General features: G+C 36.9%; 1 protein-coding gene across 2 annotated transcripts in view; it reads right to left on the minus strand.

Moving 5' to 3' along the window:
• LOC145311690 (uncharacterized) overlaps positions 1-24,139 on the minus strand; it is a 76,133-nt gene extending 51,994 nt beyond the window's left edge. For both annotated transcript variants that reach the window (XM_080150657.1, XM_080150658.1), the window contains exon 1: positions 23,973-24,139. The gene's annotated coding sequence lies outside the window, so the exon portion shown is untranslated. The remainder of the gene's footprint in view (positions 1-23,972) is intronic.
• Positions 24,140-24,622: the final 483 nt, after the last annotated feature.

The following is a 24,622-nucleotide window of genomic DNA, read 5'->3' on the forward strand; positions in this document are numbered from 1 at the left end:
TATTTCATCATTTGAGAATGTATTCTTCTTTCTTTCTCACTAGCAGACATAACATTAGGAGGTAGATTATTTATTTTCCTTCTATACTCATCATAAATATCCTCTATGTTTCTTTTGGATGTTTTAAATGTTTCAAGCATATAATCAATGTTATGGTTTGCTATACGTCCATTGTTAACAATGTCACTGACAATGTTAAGATAATCTTTGGTAGTCAATTTTGCTGGGTTTATATTTTTGCATTCAATTCTATCTTTGGTATCCCTTGGGAGAGAATTGTGGAAAACTGCATTGAATTCGAATTGTGAAAAGCTATCAAAGTCGAATTCACCAAACTGGTCGATGTAATCGATCAGTCCTACATTTTTCAGTGAGAGGAGTTGATTTTTTATAATTTTTAACTTATCGCTAACTTTCTCAACATTGTAATATCTTAGGCTTGTATCTATAATTTTTGGTGTGAAATCATCACAATTATAATACTTTGACGAGTTATATTTATTTTCCAATGTTTGTATTTTTCCAATTTTTGATAATTGTTTGATAACATTTTGTTTCATTTTTTGTTTTTCTGCTTGATTTGATACTAAATATTCCTCCAATAGTTCCACAGCTTCGGTTGCATGGGTCAACGAGAGTCCCGCAGGGCTAGAATCCCTGTTTTCCGCAGATCTATATACTGTTTTAGCCTCAAATTTTTCTCCTCTAGCCGGTTTTCGTTTTAAATATTTTATTTCCATATTTAGATTATCAATTTTCTTTTGTAAATCTTCCATATATTTTTTATTTAAATAAGAATCTCTATTTTCTTGAAAACTATCTTTTCTAGATTGTCTAGAATTTCTTTCATTTCTTTCAAAATATCTTTCATTTTTTGGATATCTTTGTTCTTGTCTATAATTAAAACCTCTAAATTCATTCCACTGATTTTGATGTTGATTATTATCATGATCATTTGTGTTAAAATTTTCTCTATCAAAATTAAATTGATTAGAATTATCTCTATGTTGATTAAAATTTCTTCTTTCAAAGTTCATTTCTCTATCCCTTTCATCCCTGAGATTTCCAAGTGAAACATCATCAGTAAGCTCTGTAAAATTTGTTACATAACTTTCTGCTTCTCTGTTGCGCAATAAATCCATTGTTTCTGTATTAAAATCTACATGGTTTTCACGTATACTTTTGTAATTTTCTCCATTTGAATTTTCCAAGTTATCTTTATACTTTTGTAGCCTTTCTAGATATTTTTCCTTATTTTTAACAAACCAATTACTAAACTTCCTTCGTCTGGCACCTGCAAAGTAAGGATCATTTTGTTGTTCTGTGTCCGACATTTTTTATTTTCTTTACCTTTATGTTTTAAGGAAAATGTTTTTTACAGTGTATAAAATAAAACTTGATTACCGTTGAAAGTTTTTATTTTGATCAAAACCTTTTTTATTTTTAGCTTACCAAATTATATTTCAGGAACAATTTTCTTGGTGGAGACTATCTTTATTTTAAATTTCAATGAAATTTAAACAGGAACAATGTTTTGATGACTTTCCCGATAAATCAGGTAGAGTTATTTTCCAAAATTATTTTTACCAATTTTTAGATTAACAAGTAGAATTATCTTTTAAAATTACCTTTACCTAAAAATTTTACAATGTTTGTTTGAACTTTATTCTTATAATAGTTATAGAACCAAGAGTAATTTGACAGCTTCGAATTTTTTCAGTCCAACTTTGCCCTCTAATTTCAGAACATAGAATTCTTAATTTCCATAAACCAAGAATATTTAAGCAAAATTTTATCATTTAATTACTTTAACAATAATTATTAGCTTTATAAATTGAACTTTTCTTTTGTGTTCAATATACAAAACTTTTATTTTACCTTTTTTAATTATCTTTATATTTAGTTTTATAATTTAGACTTTTCTTTTGTGTCCAAAGTACAAAACTACAATATTATTTTCTTAACAATTTAAAAATGTTAGGTAATTAAAAAATTTTCAACTTCCCAACCTTTTAATGAAATGATATAATTACTATAATTACAGTGTATGTCCGGTGAAAAACACTTGTGTTTTAAATATTTACAACAATTTTCATGAAAGTTTTCAATATTTTAATATTTTGATGACGTATATTTTTAAAACTTTATTCTGAATCAGAATGATAGATATTATCAATTTCACTGTTTCCAATTATTATCGTTCCACCTAAATATCTTCTAAACTCAGGAAACCTGTCTAAAGTTCTATTTATTCCAAAATGACTAAATGTGAAAGGACCTGCTATTTCTTGATCTACTTCTTGTCTATTATATGATGAATTATTATCCAGATTCTCCGCTGTACCTCTATCTTCTATACCTGTATTACCTTGTCTTATTAAATTATATCTATCTTGAATTAATCTTTTAACTGCATAATATATAATTTTCAAATTTTCCCCAATTTTAAATGAGAAATTTGCTTCATAAACATAAAAATTATTATCTTGATTTATTGATTGATTAAAGGTTTTCTTTTTTACATCAAATTTAATAATAACTAGTTCAAAAATGTTGATTATCAACCTTAGGACGTAATGGAGCATAAATTCAATTTTTGTTGCCCCCTATTTTTAGTATACAAACTTTGTTTTTACTATCTTTTAGTCCTTATCAGACCAAATTATCTTTTTTTTTGTATATTACCGTAATTAGATTTTATCTTTTTGCCTCTATTTTTAGTAGACAAAACTTTATTTTTATTATCTTTTTGCCTTTATCAGACAATATTATCGTTAAAAAAAAAGGAATTAGATTTTTATTCACAAATTTTATTTGTAACCAACTAGATATCTTTTGAAATTATAAATTAGATTTACTTTAATTAAAAGTTACCATTCATCCGACTAAGAAATTTTGAAAAAAAATAAAATTTTACCAAGTCCAAAAGCAATTTTCCTTGATTCTTGACCGATGTGGTTGCCAATCTGTAATAAAGTCCGCTAATGATGGTAACAAAAATAGTTTTCTTCTATATTATATTTCAGTGTAATCAGTTTTATGGTTATAATCTAACTCCCAAATACAAAAATATTACAATAATACATCACATAACTACAAGTGTGGTAATATTTATTTTGTACGTCATAGAGATTAAAGTTTATTTAGTTCACATCAATTATCTATAATTTTAATACTTAAATTTTATTACTTTTACTTAAAAGGTGTTACACATTAATATTTGATTCCATATACATAATCACTGTCTTATCAAAATAAATCCTTTTTTTTTGTCAATGCACCAACCAAATAATCCCTCTCTCCATTTTTACCGTTTAAAAAAACCTGTAATTTTAGAGATTAAGACAATAAATGTACACACCAGATTAAGATAAATAAAATCACTCCTTATGTACATTAAACATTTTTGTAGATAAGATAGTGCAACCAAATTAAGAGTTTAAGGGTCAGGATAACTTGCAGTCCATTGTCCACTCCCTCCCTGTTAATTTGTTTTCAGTTTAAAAACTTTTCACTAAATTCCCTTTGATTTTGTTTAAGATCTAATTAGAGGGGGATTCGGTGTTCCAATAACAGATTGAGAGCTACAACCAAACAAACTGTTTTGTCATTGAGAGAAATTCCAAAGTCATGCCAGTCATATTCAGAATAAAATTACAGTAAGAATGTCATGTCTCAGTAGTCCTATATGATCCCGTCAATGTTTGATTGGAGTTTTCAACCCGAGGAAAAAGCAATAATAAAGCTATTAGAAAGAGGGTTGTACACATTGGCTTGCACAGCAATTTCCCAGAGGTGTGAAACCACAAGTTCAAATTTTGCAGAGTGATCCCTGTGGTAATTAGGTACAATTTATCGATGGCATCCTTGTTTTAATGTAGTCATTATACATATGTATTACCGAATATCTTTTTCAATAAGGGACAATTGACCCTCTATTTAATTACTTTTGGAGAAACTTGTGTATTTGTGTGTCTTGATGCACAGACACATAAAGGCTTTAATAAAAAGAATCAATTAAAGTGTTGTCAATTCTCAGTATCAGGTTTGGTTTCTTTTAGAAATTGTAGATACAACTGAATCAGTTGCAATTGATTTACCATTACTTGAATCTTATGTGGTATTCGGCAACCGTGAGCCATCTCTATGGCACCCCTGATCTGGGGTTCGGTGTAGGGCCAATGGCCCTCCCCCGAGTCCTGGGGAAGGGGTCTAGTGACCCCCTCCCTACGCTTAGAATTAATGATTTGAATCTGTCATGTTTATTATGGTTAACTGTATTCTTAATTCTCCCCCACCCTTTCCAGGGATGGGGGAATCATTATTGCCCAAACTGACCATTGTATATGTATTATTTATGCTTTTATGTTATGATTATTTATTCCTATCCATGTAATTCTTGTTTGTTGTATATAACTGCAGTATCTCTTAACCCTTCAATAAAGTGACAACTGAAAGTAGATGTTGATCATTATCTAGTGAAAGCTAGAGAAGCGTAGCTTCTCTATAGTAAGGTGTCCACGTCTGTCACACTGCCGTAATCTAATTGAACTCCGGTGTCTGCCATTGATCCTCGGCGGATACCACAACTTTGGTGACAGCTGTGTGAGATTACGGCGAACCACAAGTGTAGAGCAGACGCGCATCTGAGGCTAAGGTACTCCCAGCAGTGAATCTGGCAAAACTGACGCAAGCAACCTGAATTACCCACCCTGGACAGCAAAGTTTAACTCTGCATCCGGCAGTTGTGGAAGCAAAACAGCGAAATCTGACGAATAACCGCGAGCAGCGCTGATATCTAACGGAGAATTGAGCGCCAAAAGGGCTGAAACAGGCCTGCGGACCGGCTGAAACAAGCCAAATACGTGTAGACGGCTGAAAATAGGCCAACTTTACTGCAAGAAATAGCAGGATCCGAACCAGTGGCGCTAGCAGGACGGGACATTCCCTGCCGCCGATAGGCTGAAACATGCCACATAGCTGCAAGCTGCGAGCTAACATACGGGTGTAGTGCACCAGAACAGAGAAAAACTACGTCAACCCCGAGTATCCTGAGAAGCTACAACGCAGCCACCCATCTAGAAGACAGATATTATATCACATTTGCAGGGATTACCACCCTAATGTGATGGCCAAACAATAGATTTATGAGCAAAGCTTGGCAAACAAATTGTTGTGTTGTGATAAATCTAAGAATAGAACAGGCTTGGATTACTGTGTATTGTGATAACAGCTAAAAATAGAACAGAGTTGGTCAACAAATCTGTTATGCAATTGTGATAAGGACAGCAATAAAAGCTAGATGTAATATAATCAAAACAATCTCAAGCCCACAGCACAAAAAACAATACACCCCTTATTCCAAGGGAAGGGGAGGGGCCCCTCTCCATTTGAAGGCAAATACAATCAGGGTTATATAACAGATAAGCCTAAGATTAAGAAGCAAAGGCCCCATTACACCAGCACACAGTTACCCCCCTCCCTCACAGTGGGAACGGACGGAGTTACCCCCGTCCCCTCACGCGCTTCCCCCCTTCCTACCCACACTAGACTAAGTCCGTCTGTAGTGTGGAGCTAGCGATCGGATACACAGAGCGCCATTCACGGGTAGCGCAACAAAGTGCGGAAAACATCATAAATCCAACGGACGAAGCGGACCAATGAGGGAGCGAGCTGAGGGGTGAGAGCGCGTTTTCCCCGTGTGCGCGGATTTGACGGCGCGAACGCGCGTTACAAGGACAGAAGATTCCACGCACACACACACACACACTTTCACACCAGAGCGGAGCTACTCCATAGCATCTAACAGGGGTATTTTTAGCAAATAAAGAATTGCAAGTTTCTTTCCTCCTAGCTCTAGTGTGATAAGGGAAAACCCAATCAGTTCTTGACAGCAGTTCAGACCCTCAACATCTATCTACCTCAACACCTAACTATTGATAAGTACAGCTAAGTTATATCTTTGCAACTAAAACTCCCAACCTAGTGATACAAACAGTGTTGGCTGTTAGGCTAGGAAGCCTCAAGTGACAACCCATTCATTGTAGTCCTGTATAACTTTGTGCCCGCCGTTTCACCGTTGACCCAATGGACCAGCATCAAGTCCCAGGAGGTGACCAAGCCCCAGGATGGCTCCAGGATGACCCTCAGCCGGCCCCAGCCGAGTACCGCAAGCTGATGCTGAGCAATCTCCCGGAGTTTAGAGGGCCGCCCAAGCAGTCCTGGTCGGCACATATCCGCCGACTGGAGATGTCATGGGCGGCTTACCGCGTGCCACCTCATGATTCCCTCAACCGCCGCAACGCCCTACTACTGTCATTGGTAGGGCAAGCGGCGGAAATGGCGTCCCATCTGTTTGGCGAGGCAGGCCAAGCCTTGACCTACGAACAGGTCAAGACCGAGTGTGAATTGTTATTTCGCCCTGCTTTTGAGTCCCAAACGCTTAAACAAGCGTTTAGGGACTACAAGCAACACTCGACAGAACCTATACAGGCGTACATATCAACAAAGTGCGCCTTGTATAGGGACGCCTACAATCATGAGGATCTTGAATTGTTGGTGGACGAATTAAACCGTGGAATTCGTAACGCCAATGTAAAACGCCTCATGATGAACCATGAAATTGCGAGTGTACCTGAGTACACTCGCAAGGCCATGTTCACCGTGACCATGGTTACTAAGCAGCTGAAGGAAGGTGTGTGCTTAGTGGACTCGACCGACGGGCTGACTGGATCTGCCTGCATCCAGTTGCCCCAATATGACGAGTCGGAGCCAATGGAGATTGGCTCCTTGGCTCCGGGTCTCCACCAGATGGGGAAGGTCGCTCCAGATGACAAGGTTCCAGGCCGCTGCTACCGCTGCCAGGGGAGAGGCCACCGAGCTCGAGACTGTCCAACGCCTGTGGAAGTTAGCCTAGAGGAGAGGCGCACCCAGCCACGCCGTGACCGTTCTGCCAAGTGTGAGCGTTGCCACTATGACGGTCACACGGCGGCCGAGTGTAGAGCTGACTGGGCCCAGGTAGCCAGCCGCAGGCGCACCGCCGACAAAGGTGCCCCTCCAGGGAAGCCAAGCAGAGTGGCCCATATGGAAGGGAGCGCGCCCCCAGCACCACCACCGCAAGCAGCCGCCCCCAGAGCTGCGGACCGAGCCGATGGGATGCCGCAGTTCGGGACTGTCCCAGCTAGGATCAACGTACTGGGCGGCGCGGCTGAGCCCAACCGGGTTGGCCTAGGCTTCAGTCTTAACCATCTGGGGCCAGAGCTGATACAGCCCAACAACATAGCCGAGCCAGAGGTGCTGAGGCCCCAGCCTTTCAGCCTCAACATGATGGAACCTGCCCGACTGAGCCTACCCAGCAAGAGTGGAGGGGCGCTGCCCAGCGTCCCTGAGACGGTGTATGGGGAGGCCCTGGCAGCCGCTGAACGAGAGAGGCAGGAGGTGCTAGCCCGCACCTCTGCATCGATGTATGGGACGCCACCCGGCGTCGCCACCTGGGATGATGGGGGGGTGCTATCCAGCGCCTCCCACCTTGTGCCTGGGGCGACAACCGTCGCCGCCACCGAGATACCTGGATCCTGGAACGAGCCAGCCTCCAACCTGATGTCTGGGGCGACAACCGTCGCCGCCACCGAGAGACCTGAGTCCTGGAACGAGCCAGCGGTCCCAGAGGAAGGGGTGACACCCGTCACCCCCAGCCAGCCAGCGCCACCAGCCTGCAGGGAGAGCCCAGCTACATGCCAGCCAGCGCCACCAGCCTGCAGGGAGAGTCCAGCTACATGCCATCCAGAGCCCTCTACCAGCCAAGGGAACCCAGCGGCTCACCATCAGGATAAGTTGAATTTGTTAAATGTATTGAATCCAAAACCTTGTAAACACCCAGCCTTGCCTGTGCCCCCTGCACTTGAGGCTGGGGAGATTGAAAATTGGGAAAATAAGGACTTGCCTGTGCCACATGCACCTGAGTTCCTAGGGCAGGGGAGGGCATTGAGTAAGGGCGAGCCTGTGCCACATGCACTTCAGCCCCATGCCACTGGGCATGCCTTGGACCAGGGAAGGGAGCATTTAGGGCTAGGGGAGCCGACACCCAGGCAAGCGCCAGTCGCTTGCCAGTCTGTCATTGGGGAGGGTATCGGGGTGCCTCGGCCGCATACAGATAACGCTCAATGGAAATTTGTGTCTAGCCAGGAGCAGCCCAGCCGTGTCCAGCCCCAAGAAGCAGCCGTGACCAGAGCCGGAGATCCCCAGCCGCGCGCACGAGGAAGATGGTTACCTGGAAGCCTCTCCCATTGGTGGATGGTCCTGTGGGGCCTCCTGCTGGCAGCCGTGTGGCCTACAACCAGCTACGTCCTGGTGGGGTGGGACTGTGCCAACCCCACCCATGTCACGTCTTACAATAAAGAAAAGATGTGTGACACGGAGCCCCTACACCAGGAGGTGCCCCTGGGCCATGACATCCACGTCCTGCAGCAAGTCAAGGTGAGGGAAACCACTGGGTTCAGCTGTCAGCTCACCGTGTCCCAGTGGACATTCAGGTGTGGGGTATGGGGTCACCTCAAGGTGACCTCGGTCCCCACCCTCATGAGGCCAACCAAGATAGACCCAGAAGCGTGCCGAGACCTGGCCAGGAACCGAGTATACACGTTGCCAGGCAAGACCCAGCCACTGACGTTCCAGCTGAACCACCCCCTGTCCTTCACCATTGATATGGTGGGCGCCCTCGTCAACAGCCCCGAGGGGGTGGGTTGCGAGGGGGAGGACGTCCACTTTGAGGGCCAGCTCTACCGCAATGAATTAGTGCTCCAGGAGCGGCGGCTGCTGGTCAAGGAGGAGACCTATGTGGTGGAGGATGGACGGGTGGAGTCCCAGTCTGACCACCTGACCCTCGATTGTCCCCATTCTGAGCTGTCCTGTATCACTGGGGAAGCAACCTACGTGTGGGACCACCTGGGAAGAGATTGCCCCTTGAGGCTGATCCGCAGCCTCCAGCCCAGCCTGGTGAGGGATGCATATCTGGTTGACCATCAGGCCCAGTTTTTCATCAACATGACCAGCCCCACCTCAATTGTGAACTGCGACTTCGAGGCCCATGCCACCAACCATCCAGCGTTGTTTGTGGCAGCTGACCCAGCCGCGGCTGCGCTGCCCCGAGTGTCGGCCAGGGATGTTGACGTTCCCCTTCAAGCACAGATCCATGCAGGTTATATTGGATTTACCCTGGAAACACGCATGAGAAGCACTGCAGCAGAAGAAGTAGCGGCCAACTGCTGGAAGCTCCAGCAACTAGATCCGGCCCACCCGGTGCGTGTCCAGGGGAGCACGTTCTCGGTACTGAGGGGAGACATCCTGCTGCAGCTGACCTGCCAAAGGCACAAGTATGTTGTCCGCGAACACAAGGAGTGTTGGGACAAAGTGCCAGTGGAGCCCACAGGTTTTGTAGACGCTGTGACGCGGGTATACAGTGAGCACGCCACCAAGATTCCCTGTTCCTCCACCTACCCCCTGACTGTGCACGCGGAGGAAGGCTGGATAGAGTTAACCCCTGCTCCCAAGAAGAGGCCACCCCCGCTGGATACGCCTAAGCAGTTGTTGACAGACCCCTTAGATGACTTCAGTTCAGGTGGTTTGTATTCACAGGCTGAGTTGAACGACTGGCAACAACTGCTGGCGTTCCCAGCATACAAGAGTGCCATGCTGACCGGCCTATCCTATGGCTCCTGCGTTCAGCAAGGCAGCTGTTCGGCCACAGGAGACCATGGGATAGTGTCCTACAACATTGACCGACTGGCGGAGGAAGGAGAGGCAGCCCTGGATGTCTGGGCAGGATTTAGACAAGCCATCCACGAGTGGGGAGATGGCGCCGCCATCCTGTGCTTGCTGCTGCTGATCCTCAAACTGCTGGGGGACCTAACCATCATTTCTCTGGCAGCAGCACAAGGAGGAGTCCGGGCAGCCCTGAATGCGATATCACAAGTGTTCCTGTACCACCCAGCCTTGTATAAGAAGGCGATGGCTAGAGCCAGGCTCAACCATGCCAAGTCCCGGGACTTTTCAGTGGACTGGGATGCCATTCCCATCGGCAGGGAAGCAGCCGAGGAAATGGTGTCTATGAAATCAACTGACAGCGGGCATGACCGCCCAGGTAGGCCAGGACCGCCCTCTGGCAGACCCCGCGGCCCCTCAGGAGGACAGGCCGCTGCTCAGACAATCAACCTGGCAGCCAGTGCCCCAGCCGCTGCCAACAACAACCCGCAGGTCCCACTGCTAACCGTTCCAGCAACAAATGTGCCACCACCAAACCTGATACCTGCCGGCGCTGACCAACGTATCCAACCCAAGTCAGCCTCTGCCTTCTATCCCACATTGGGAGCCCATCAACCCTAAGAAGATACTCACCACTAGGATTCCATTGAATCATTATCGGTTGTATATATATATTTTAGCCCTAAGGAGCGGGCCGAAGGCCTCAACCACTGTCGGAAGTCTGGTAGGGAAACCACCTTCCAGCCTTCCGAGGGGAGAGTTGTGGTATTCGGCAACCGTGAGCCATCTCTATGGCACCCCTGATCTGGGGTTCGGTGTAGGGCCAATGGCCCTCCCCCGAGTCCTGGGGAAGGGGTCTAGTGACCCCCTCCCTACGCTTAGAATTAATGATTTGAATCTGTCATGTTTATTATGGTTAACTGTATTCTTAATTCTCCCCCACCCTTTCCAGGGATGGGGGAATCATTATTGCCCAAACTGACCATTGTATATGTATTATTTATGCTTTTATGTTATGATTATTTATTCCTATCCATGTAATTCTTGTTTGTTGTATATAACTGCAGTATCTCTTAACCCTTCAATAAAGTGACAACTGAAAGTAGATGTTGATCATTATCTAGTGAAAGCTAGAGAAGCGTAGCTTCTCTATAGTAAGGTGTCCACGTCTGTCACACTGCCGTAATCTAATTGAACTCCGGTGTCTGCCATTGATCCTCGGCGGATACCACACTTACACTTGATTATCAGGCATTCTAATTAAGTGAAACTTGTAGCTGGCTAAAATAACGATAACTCCCCCCCCCCATCCACCCCCTTTGCCCCAATACCTTCACTCTGGCTGGATGAACGAACTAACCAATAAATGAGGTTCATAAAAGCAACCTAAATTGACGTCAAATTTTTCCCTGTCATGATATCCACGTTTATTTTACATCCATTTAATTTATAAATAACTTCTTTTATTTTGGCCATATTGACAAAATGCTACGAGGGAAGGCGAGTCTAAACACAGTAATGCTTCAGCCCTGGAATTAATTTTCTTGTTTTACTTGCCTTTTCAAAAATTAACATATTTGTCCATAATCCTTGCTTTGCTGCCTTAAGTGCCCAAAATTTGATATCAATTTAATTAATTAAATTAAAATTTCCATCATATTATATTTTCAATCAAATCCTGTATGTATGGTTAGGAAATAACAAATATAACAAATATAACAACAGCCATAAGTAGCGAAGCACAAAACAATAAAAGATGTCTAGAAAACAAACAATATAACAGTTTACAGTGTATTACAGTTGTGTGTAATTATTAAAATAAGTTTATCATTTTGCACGTAGAAAATATGGCATAAAAGGAAAAGAGAAATATCAGCATTTTGCCGCCCAAATATTCTAGGACCTAAAAAGCCTCCAATTAAAGAATGCGGGAGCGGTGAAGCTATTGATATTCAATTTATTTATGCCTATATTCCTAAATATATTCATAATTTGATGAAATCATGTTTTCGGATCAGAATTAAGAGAAATAAAGTGCATGGAAGAAGGGTTCAGTCATAATTATTTAAATTCAATTTATGAAGTCTATGTTTCTGTACAAATAAGTAGGGTTAAAATTCACAATTGTATGTAGAAATAAGTTGTCTTAATAATTTATTCAATAACCAATTCTCCAAAACTCTATTATGTAAAATAGTAAGTTTTTTTTGTCTGTAGCTAAAGATTTTAATAACAACTGAACCGATTAAAATCTTATTTTTAGCGAAGCTTCACACATGTCGAAAAATGGTTTTAGGCTAATAATAAAAAGCGTAGAATATCTATAATTACATCTCAAAATGTACGAACGTATAAAGCACTGTCTTTCTATTAGCGTTGATGATCGCTTGCCCGATTATCTAACATTAAATTAGTTAATCTTCGCTTCAATATTGTAATATTTGTTAAAGATGATTCCTTTTTCACAACTACACAACCACAATGTTGAATATCAATAAAGTTATTTACATTTTTTTTTATAAATCTTGAAATAAGTCTGCAGTTTAAAGATTTCTTTATCCTTAGAAAGCATCCTTTAAAGCCCCTAAAGTTTATATACCATTGTACTATAACAGCACATCTGCAGTGTAACCTAATAATGGACGAGGTATCACATAGCCCGGGCCTGAGAAACCCAGCAATAGGGTATTTTAATTTCCCGCCTAATTTTAAAGGTCTCAATGTTAATTATTGGGGTTGAACACCCTGAACAGCGCCAATAAGCATTATAGATAGAATTTTTAAACTGCTTTGTTATTTTGTGCCAAAATATTCAAATAATTTTGAAAAAATATGTTGAGTTTTAAAAAAAAAACTGATTGAAATGCTCAAAAATGGTAATTTATAAAAAAAACTTACTAAAATAGACATTTTATTATTGTAGGTATTACTGAAGCATAAGTGATAATGATATTAACCCACCCTCATTAAGAGAATTTATTATACATGCCATATAATTCCCTTTCCTAATGTATCCCCTCCCCTCTCCCCAAAATTCCAAATGTGTCACTTCTCCTTCGCCCCCCCCCCCCTTCATGGCAATAAATACATCATGCATGGTGTTCATACATTACTATTAAATAAAATAGGAAATGATCATAGATAGAGTTATGTGAAAAAGAGCCTTAACTATCTTAAAATATTCAATAATACTGTTATTCTTCTAATATTTGATTTAACAATATTGTAGGGTCCCCAATAGAATTTAAAAACTTATCTTTGCTGAAATGAATTGACACTAATTATCAAGCATTAGTAGTATGATTAGGATTGCATACAGGTCAGCAAAAATAAAATGCTAGCAAAAATTCATCTACCATTGTTAAACATAATCATAAAACTAAATTAATTTAAAGTAATTAAATTAATTCGTATTCTTCAATTAAAACATATAAATAATACATAACATATAAAACATAAACATGTAAAAGATTTTTAAAAGTTTTACAATTCCAAGTAAAGAGAGGGGCTACTCCATAATTTTCTTTGAATTACAAATTACCCTTCTGTAGATTACAATTAGTGGCTGAAATGTATGAACACTTAACTTAACTAGTGTAATAAACAGATCAACCCATCCTCTCCCTGCATTATATAGCCTTTTACCTCTTTCCTCTACCCCCCCCCCCTCTCATGGCATATATATAACTAACAAACTAACAACCCCTGCACTCATTGTTTTGCACTCAACCCCCTCCACTTAACACTTAAGTCAGGGTTGTATATTCTGCACAAGAATAAATTTTTTTACCACTGCCGTAAAAAAGGTTTTTTTTCTTCCCCCTACTAGTTTTTTACATCAAGAAGGGTGAAAAAATAGAAAAAAAACATTCAGAATTCTTAATTTTATTCATAGTATTATATTATCCCACATATTCTTTTAGATTTTTTTTCAACAAGGAAGAGAAAAATGGAAAAAAATGTTTTCATTTCTCTTAATTTTTTTTACATTTTTCCCCCCAACCTTATATTTATTATTCTTCCCCCCACTTTAGCAGGGTCAACCATGCAGAATATATACCCCTGGTTTAAGTTTAAACCTGAATAATTTACCTTGAATTTGATTGGAAGTCCAAAATATTAACTTTAAATTCTATTACTGGCTTTTTGAGGCGGGGCATTTGAATGTTTACCCCTAATAATATTATACAGTGATATTTTGTTGTAATATATCTTCAGGAATCACAATCAGATATTATCTTAGACTGATTAGAGGCGCCGAAATTTTGAATAACTTTGATTTCAATTATTATCAATAATTTTATCTGCCGCCGTAAGGTTATAAAGATAAAGTAATATTTATTTATCGCTTCGTATTAGACATCTTTCCGCTGATATTAAAATAAAAGATTAAAACCAGTTGTTTAGTCCCGAGTAGACTTAGGCCCGTGCTTACAAAACTGGTATCACTTTCTTTTTATTTTAATATCCGTTGAAAATTGTCTATTATTCTATAATTTTTCAGTTTTTTTGTCTGTAGCTTAAGTTCTTAATAAATACTGAACTTATTGAGTTCTCTATTTTATGGAAGCTTATTTGATGTAAGATTTTAGGTCCTATAAAGGTTTTAGCTATTTCATTTTTAATTTTAAGCCTTACGATAATTTAAGGCTATATTTATGCCTCTTCTAACCCCTTTAAATACAGCTCCCCTAGAAGCTAGCGCCACAGTTGCTAGTATGTAAAAAAATAGTAAAACATTTAAATTATGATTTTTTATTTAAAGGTGAAAAAAACTGAAATATCTCTTTTTTGCTTTGTTATTCTTTTTCATTTTTTTTATCATTATCTATGTTTTATTCCTTTCTTCTCTATTAAAATTAATTTTAATTAGTTTTTATTCTGTTCTACTAATTACAAACAAAATTATTTCATTATCAACTTTTGCAACCCACGGCCGAGAGATACGGATTGGTAAATGGATGACAATTTTATCCTCTTCCTATCTTCCAACAGGGTTCGGCATCCGCGTGTCAGTCTCAATGAAACCGTCATATATTATAACGTTAAAATTCAGCTGGATGTCTTGTCCATACTTTTCTTAAACAGACAATTCATCCTTTAAGAATTTCAGAATCTTTAACAAACAAGTGAATTTAAGTTTTAGGTTTATGGGGACAAAGGCGAGCAGTGCTTTTTAATCCTAACTAGCGGCTTCGCCCCTAGCCTCTAATGCTCTGTTGCAGCGACTTAGCTGAATTTGTATTTACGACGCTTTTGGCTGATATTCAAAACCTAATTGAAAGTTGGCACTGGGGCCCAGTTATATATAGCTCGTGTCCCCTCTATTCTTTTACTTTAATGTTCTATCAGCCAATCTATCAATTTATCTATCTAACTATTTTTTGACAACCAATATATGTATGTATCTATCTATGACACAATGTATTGATAATGCTAATTAGGGCCGTACCTTGTACAAATATTGGGCTTAATTATTATAATATTTTCTTTTATTTCATGTTTCTGATTAAAAGCTCATTATTTTTTATACAAAGAATGTTCTTTGTTTGTTTAGTCTCAATTAAGTTAGAATCATTGAAGGCCGGTACACAAGAATGGAGGGAACATTGGACTGAAAATTACTAGTTACTCAAAATTTTCAACTCTTCTACTGAAGAGTAACTTTTGTTTGTCGATGTACATTAATTTATCGTCTATTGTCTCATCTCTATGATATCTGGAATCCTATAAGATTGTAGTTAATAATAAATATAGGGGAAACGTGTATGTTCTTTAATTTTAAAATATGTGAGTTTATTCTACCACTTTTTATTTATCCCCTGTTTTAACATACTTTTAAAGGATTAAACACTTAATAAATTCTACTTTTAAATTTCTTTTATGAAACTTAATATGAATTTTAAACACATTAACAAGATTGACAAAAAGCACGTTAATTCCAAAAACTATTTTAGACTGTAGTTTATTATAATGTCATTTGAATAGTTTATTTGAGTAATGTTTTTATGAATATATACAAGCATGTATATTGTATAATGTATATTACCAAAACATTATATCTCATCTGTCTATACAGACGTACTTAAATCGATTGAAATTGTGTAATATGAGAGTTTAAAGCACGGATCTTAATTAATGATATATTGATGTTTATTCTCTATGATATTAAACAAGATTTTCGCTTCAATTAGTAAAAATTATCAATTAAAAAGTTTGGACACTTTAAGATTGAACCAACTAATCAAGAGTCAATAATAGTACCTTAACCCTTAACCCCATCCGGTTTTTTCTTTCTCATTTCATTTTCTGTGTGTGAAAGATAAAGAGCCCAAACTGCGTGACATTTTAAGTATGGGTATGACACATAACTGAAAGTTGGAATTTTTTTTGAATATCTCCATCCTGGCGGGCACAGGATGCCAGCAAACCTGGCAGGGTGATCCAGGTAAAGAGCAAAAAGATTTTTTTGACTTAAACAAAGCATTTTATCTTACTAAAATACTAAAATATCCTCTAGTAGTACATTCTCATATGAAATACAGGTGTTAAAGTCAATTTCAGGTTCCAGGTATGGTCCTGCAGGTCCTGATCCTCCAGGTCTCCATAAATCTTTAAAAGGCTTCTGTGACCGCAATTTTTGACTTAGAGACTTCAAATTTTAAACTTAAGCTTTCCTTACATGTCTACATAACGTATTAAAATTTCATAAAGATCCGCCGCCGTTCTCCCGCCGACCGCCGACTGCGGCGGCTGCCAAGTACAGCAGCGGCCGCTGAAATTTATGTTTTGATATTTCTAATATAAAATTTACATAAAGATAAACATTTTCTGTAAAAACATTGTTCTTCTAGCTTCAAAAATAAGAAAATTACAGCCGTTTGAAATTTTTCAGTAAAAAAGGACCTAAAAACAAAGGTTGTGAAGGGGTGAAGGAAGCGAAAATTTGATTCACTTCAGGTCGGAAATTCATTATCAAACAGGGGACTTGCACAAAACTTTTAAGCCCTCTAGCTCTAATAGGAACTGAGATAATTGGGGGGGGGTGCGTTGAACGCCCCCCCCCCCAACTGATTAAGGTGCGGCAAGGGACCCGACTGTAAAGGGTTAAGTTTTCAGGCCAACGAATAAGAATAAGTTTCTATTTTCTAACAGTTGGAAAGAAAACTATTTGGATAATGATTATTACATATTTTATATGATGTTTATTCTCGATTAGCTATTTATTTATTCATTTTTAAGCGGTTAGGGGCTCAGTACTGAAAGGGACAGCAAGGGGCTAGAAAACAAGCTTAATACCATCCCTAGAGTTGTAAAAAATATAATAATGAAGCACCCATACTACTTTATACAATAGGATTGAAAAAAAATCCTAATATTGCAAAATATACAAGACAATGGTGGACAGATATAAAAAAGACAAAGCAGTTATTGAGAAGCTGCACTATAAAATATGCGGATATCTATTTTAAACATTGGATATTTGTGTCTTCAGAATGATTGTGTGCAGTTTCAGGCATACAGGGAGAGATCAATGGGGGATAACTTAATCTGACCCAGAATTCTAATATTACTATATTCCTTTAAAAATAGCAGTACCTATTATATTATGTTTAAATAAAAATATGGAAATCATTCAAAAAGTATGTTTTTTAATAACAAAATTTTGTTGTTATGTTTTAATGGAGGAAAACGTAACTAATCTCTATTTGACCTATCCATTTATTCCTTAGCATGAAGAGCTTAAAGAGAGAGAGGCAGAGCTGTCACTTTTATATTTGATCACTTCCCTATTTTGTGACCTGAAATTTTTATACAGGGTGAACCGTGGAGGTTTTAAGGTGCCGTTTTTTTTTCTGCAGAGAGGCTGTTGTATAGTTTTTTGTTGTCTTAGTTGGTTTGTTTTTTGTTCGGCCTCTAAGTCCATCATTGCTGAGGTAAATGAAAATTTAAGAACTTACAAAAGACCAAAGAATAAAATTTGTTGAAACTTTACATCTGAAATAAATATTTTGTTGTTTAAGCCAATCTTATTTAGTCTTATTTATTGGCCCTTTTAACAAAGATACATTCAGCTTATAATTAAATTTCTGAATGATAAACTGCTACATCAATTTAAGATTTGATGTTGATTAAACTGGCATTTATTCAAAAGAACACCCTGTAACGTATAGATATAAAATACAAAAGTCAATATAAATAAATATTTATGTATATATATATTATATATATATATTATGTTTCTTCTATTTAAAATGTATTCTTTAATTAGCAGATTAATTTTATTGTTTCTAATATTAGTGTAATACTTGTTAGGCTTATTTTTTCATTAAAAACTTCCATTTTAGTGTAAGACCTCCTACGTTCAAACAAAAAGGCCTATGTGTTGTAATACATTGATTTTACGCGCATATAATACTCATCTTTGCCTTTTATAGCCTGACAAAAAGTTAGAAAATAAAAAGTATGTATAGAAAGTGATGTGACTAAATTGTATGTAAGCATGTTCATTTATACGGTGTACATACTCTTCAAAAGAAAGAGTAGTAAGAAAACCAAAGATAGAGAGAGTTATTTAGAAATTTTAATCAATTTCAATTTTGTAGAATGTAGTTATACATAAAATATTTATTAAAAAAAATAAGAATTTTTTGTAATTTTTATCCATATTTTTGATATTAAATATAAAAATCTAATTTGAGACAACACTTGAACACACCCTGTTGTTATAGTTTTTGTCTTGCAGGGAAGTTTATTTCAACAGAAAGAAACATCGCATGATTCAAATAATGAATACGTGTGCCTCTCTTTAAGTAAAAAAAACTAATTGTCGTATTCAACCATAGTTTTGGCATAGAGATGGATGGTGGGTCCCTCCATAGAAATAATAATAAACCTTTCCAGAACGTATGAAAAACTACATTGCATAGGAGAACCATGTCGATCCAGCAGTAAGAGATATCCTTCTGTAAAGACATACAGACAGACATACACATCCTGACCCTGTTACTTTTATAAAGAATGTAGAAGATCCTCGTGTTTTATAAAGTGTCTCGACGGCATGAAGATACAGACTAAGCTCAATATCGAGTGGATGCGCTAGAAATAAAGATGATAATTGGACACCTAGATAAAAATGTTGGTACGCCATACAAGCAGAATCATCAGGGATTAAGGATATGTTACACGAAGATAAAATATTTTCCTCATAGGAAAGTGACAAGAAATAAATATGATTTTTGTTTACTTTCTGCCTTTTGTAGCTTTCATATGTTTGGGGAGGGATAAGTCAGTGGTTGTTTTAATTCAAGGATTGTGAATTATTTTATCTTTAGATAACACATCCTTAATCCCTGAGGGGAGAGATGAGCAAAAGAATGATCATGAGGGGACTATAAAAGGCTCCCCGGCGCGAATATGTTGTAAATATCACCTTTTTACCATCTTATCATAAACCATATTTAAAGTCAAGTGGAACTAATACTCGCCTTCTCATCAGATAGATAATGCAAACAGAACAGCGCAAGTAATTTTTAAAGAATTTTGAGGTTTGGGAAGTTTTTTCAACTTTGGGAGTGCAGTTACTCTACTAGTTTTTTCCTTTAGAAAAAAAATCGTGTTATTCAACATTTAGTGAAATAAAGAGATATATTTAAAAAAACGAAATGGTATGTAAATTCCTAATTTAAAAATAAATTTATGATTTACATTTTATGAAATAAAATATTTATATTTTGAAATGGCGTTTTCACTTGAAGCAACTCATCCTTATATTTTCTTATAATCTAGGCGTGGTTGGGATACAAGGATTGTACAATTAAAGGTATATTATATTTCTCTTGAAGTTTGAATGACAATTTTCATAAATTCGGATATTATTGCATACATAGTGTAATATTTGGTAAAAACATAATAGATTCAGTTTCTTTTTATCTAAAATTCGAGATACCCAACCCCGTTTATTTCCTTAACAAAACTTTCTTGGTTTAAAATATTGGCAATATGGTTTTATTGTTCATTTACCTATCTCCGTATTCTTGTATTTATGGATAAAATTGTGTAACACTAATACTATACTTTGTATGGAGATTACTCTAGTTATGTTATACCATCATCACATAATATCCACGGATCTCAAGGGATAAAACAATGGACGATAGATTTGTGAACAATGAAAATCAACATTATTCACTGTAAATTAAAATAAATGGTGGTATAATTTTAATTAAAAGATGTAAATTGTGTGTCAGGAAACTTTGGGAACCAGTATAATTTACAAGAAAATGCTGCTCTTTTTAAAAAACACGTTCTCTAATTCGATGGTTTAAAATATGTTGGTACTACATTGGTTTGTTGGGTCTAACAGTGTCCAAATTTTTCTTCTAAAAATCCTTAGAAGGGTTAACTTTAAGATCCTTGATAAAAATGCAACCTTTTTTCTTTCAAAATCGAGTAAGCATATATGATAGCTAATATTAAACTATTCAATACTAAAATTGATTAATTTAAATCTTTCAGCCAACTTTTATTCTGTGTTTTAAATTTGATTCTTATTTAATTACATCTTTTAATTTAATGTAAATTCTTTATATCTGAAGGTGTAATCAATTAGGAAAGGTTATTATAATGGCCCCGGGGTATGAAGATGAGTTTAACAGTCAACAGTGGGGTAAAGGGGGAATTTAAATGGCTTTGGGATCAAACAAGGACATTTTCTTTTAAAACTAGAGAGAGGATACATTGAATTTTGTGGCCTCCAAAATTTTATAGAAATTTAAATTATTTGTTGACATAAAAACTTTGGAGACTAAATCTGTATCGCGTCAAACCTTTCAACTTATAATTATTAATCCACTGAATAAGTAATTCAAGAACACAGTAATAGTGTCTGAGTGATTATGACGTAACAAAAAAAAATTAGCCAATGAGAGGCCGTTATTGACCAATGGTAAAATTTATGGTGGCCTCTCATTAGCTAATTTTTTTTGTTACGTCATAATCAGTCAGACACTATTACTGTGTTCGTAATTCAATTTTTTGTTTTGGTGTTTTTATCCCTTTAGATAAAAAATGTGTTGAACTTTTAAAATGTTTAAATATTCAATTAAGAAAAATTAGGAGAAATAGAGTACTTAATAGATGAACATTTACATGCGTAGAAAAAGATATAGGAACTGCGTGCATAAGATGGATGAATTTATAATTGGTTTAATTGCAAGAAAAGTGGTAAATCTTCGTGGATAAGACAATGGACGATAAATTTATGTTCATCCCTAATTATATTAAGCAATTAAAATTATTGGTTAAAAAGTTTAACTCGATCAAACACAATCAAATAAAAGCCAAACTTTGGGGACCAGTACATTTTTCGGCTCCCTTAGAATACAAAAGACAATTTGAAATTAGGAATAGACAAAATATTTTGATGTTTTAAAATTTGGATATGTTAACAATTGTAAGAAATATTAAATTGTAATATTTCTTAAATTATCCTACCCTTGTATCCATGTAAAATTGTTTTTATTGAATAGTTAGGCCCAGTCATGCAACTATGCCTATGTGTAAAACATTAATAAAGTAAGGAATTAAAGGGATGCTCTTTATGCACTAAAAATACTTATGTATTTTAATTTTAATATTTCTGTACTACTTTGTATCTATATGTATTGTAAAAGAAAAGTAAGACAATACAAAAACTTCCATATCTAATAAGTGCAGTGCAAAACCTTGCCTAATCTTTCCTAAAGACTTTTAAACATCAACCCAACCAACCATTTAATCTAAACTTTTGAAGAAAAAACAAGTGTATTGCTCTTTCATGAGGCTTTAGCCTAGCGGGGCCCTATCCGTACGGGATACTGTCCCGGAGGGTCTTTCTTATCCCAGGCCCTATTCAACAAAATTAACATAAGGTATACAAGATTTTTCTTCAAAAGGTTAATTTGTGTTTTTGAGGAAATAGGAAAAAACTCTTTTTGAAACCGAAATACATAAGCAAACAACCATAGCTGTACTAAAATGTGGAAAAGTTGAACTGTAAATAATAACTTCCTTCCTGGAATTAAGGCCTCTAATATTAGGCCTACCATATATGTACAATGTTTATGAAAAAAATCAAGTAAACATAGATGAATTATTATAACATTATTTTATATACTTTCTATTTCTATTTTCTTAGTACCTGGAGACCTATTATACAATCCGCTCGCCGTCAAGGAGGTGATAGTTTCGAATCTATGCTTTACACTGCGTCATAACTAAAGACGTTAAAAATGGCTACTGCTAATATGTCAGGTGCGTGGCCCAAATCAATACCACTACAATTCGCAGTTGGAATTTAAGACAAAGGTCGATCAATCAAAGAGTTGGTTGTCAGTTGGATGTTACTTAATCTAATACTAGGGGTGTTTGGACAGAAAAGGAGAGATTTGGCTACCCTTAGTTATCCAGGGTTTTGTTTGAACTATACTATGGACAGCGGCCACGAACATACGATGTTATTGATAGGTAGGAGGCTCTATGCTTTTCAGGGGATTCTAATACTTATCATATGTACGATTATAACTATAGGCACATTTTTGTAATAATAATCAAACACATTTTTTGACCAATAAAATCCCCCCCCCCCCTGATATTGAAACTTGGAAGATAAATACATATGACTAGTCCCTCTAAGGGGCTCAAACCATACAGGGCCCTTTTTTTTACGAACCACTAATCTTAATTTTCTGTCCTTTGCTTAACCTTACATAACCAAGAATAAGTTTAGGTTCTACATGTGTGCTATAATGGAAACCAACCTAAACAAACATTTTAAGCAAGGGAGAAAAGAATAAGAATTCCTTTTTCATGACAGATTTTGATCAAAATTAATTGAATCTTTATTATACTTTGTCTATGAAAGAAATTTTATAGAGAATCTTAATACAAAAATAAAATGATACGTTATAAGAGAAAGGATGGTAATTTGTGTTCACCTTACTCATTCATACAATTTACAAGCAAATAACATCATTATTTGGGACTGGGGAATGAGAGGGATACAACTAGTACTGCACTATTTATCAGGGCCGGGAGGGAAGGTACATTGGAACATAAATTACTCTGATAACAGATTTCTACTGTTATCTTATTCGTTGACAATAAACTTTGGATACTTTTATTGAATTTTGATTTGTTACTTTTGGGCTATCAGAGTCCTATCTTTGAAACTAATAATTTATAGAAATGAAGTGAAGTATGGAGATGAATATTTATTTATTGTTCAACGTCATATTCCTTAAGATCTCTGAATACAAATATTTCGTTCTAACACCAAGAATTTTTTTTATTGGTGTATTTGATTTGCCTATCTTGAAAAATACTTAAACATCTATAATACAAAGTAGAATGATGTCTGTCTGTCTGTCTGTCCGTCCGTCTGTCTGTCTGTCCCTTAAGATCTCGATAACCACTGAACCGAACGGATTCTACTCTTCAGGGAATATACATACTGGTCCTGTGGTGGTTTTATGCTATTTTCTATGGGGGTGGGACACCCTCAACCCCCCCCCCAAAAAAAAAAAAATATTGAACCCATAAATTTATGGTTCGCAACACCAAAATATGTTTTTTTTAAAATATGTTCTAAATAAGTGGTTGCATCTCCATTTTTTTAAAATTACCTCTTGGGGCAAAGCCCCTAGAGGCTAGGGGCGAAGCCGGTAGTTGTTAAAGTATTAAGTTATTTAGAACTCGTCAGCCTTAGTCATATTAAGCCGCGCAGCTGACATAATTAACACAGAAGGCTTCAACCACATCCCACCTCAGCCACTCTTTGATAAAGCTTAAAGGAAGCAACAGCCAGACACACGTCACTCAATCTAAGGCCACCCTTTGCCGCAGCTGTACATTTTAAAATAAGTCGTCGCTGCAGCCAATGTCTAAAGACAAGGTTACTCAACCCAAATATTATTACTGATAATGAAACTGCATTTGGAAAGATAGAAAATTACTTTTTGAATATTAGTTTCATTAATAATACTTAACGCTACTACTGTACAAAAATGCTAACCAACAGTAAAATGGCCACGTAATCTTTCCAAATACAAACAAAATATTTTAAACTTTGAATACATCAAACAAAAACATTTGGTTAGTTTTTTTTACCAAAATTCTATTGTTTAATCCTATGAAGAATTTATCCCCAAAACAGTTATATGTCAAAAACTTACATTTGTTGATGGTTGATGGTTTAGGGCGGGTATTCACACTCACAAAGTCACACAAACCCAACAATGTTGATAGTGGGCTCACTACAAAGCTGCTATAAGAGTTGCTACGCTCACTTTATATTGTTCTATTTCTGTTTAACAAACTATCTCAAAACAAGCATTTTATAGAGTCTGAAATTTACAATTTAATATCAATATTTGGTGAACTCTTTTAGATTTCATGTAATAGTTATACCTTTCGTGTAAAATGTTATGCCTTATGAAAACGTTAATCATTTTTTCAACGAAGATCTATTAAATTTTTTGACATTCTTTCATAAAGTCAAAACAGATTCATTTAAAGATGAACTTATGATCGGTCAACCAACCAAGAATTACAAATTAATCAGAATTGTTTAAACAATATAGGTTTAGAATAGGAAATGAATTGATGAAAAGGACAGACAAGAAAAAAAATGTTGTTTAAAAATCGACTTGACATGAAGATTATGTCTGAAATTCGATCAATAATAAAGGTCTAGTGGCCATCACAATGTCACAAAAGTGTCACTCAGAGTTTCAGGGAATAGGGAAAAATAATAAAGACAGAGTGACCAATACAATGTCACCATCAGGGATCTTAAGGGATAAGTCAAATAATGACTAATTGA

The sequence above is a fragment of the Acartia tonsa genome, chromosome 2 (genome assembly GCF_053477335.1).
Source record: "Acartia tonsa isolate MP-2025a chromosome 2, ASM5347733v1, whole genome shotgun sequence".
NCBI classification, from domain to species: domain Eukaryota; kingdom Metazoa; phylum Arthropoda; class Copepoda; order Calanoida; family Acartiidae; genus Acartia; species Acartia tonsa.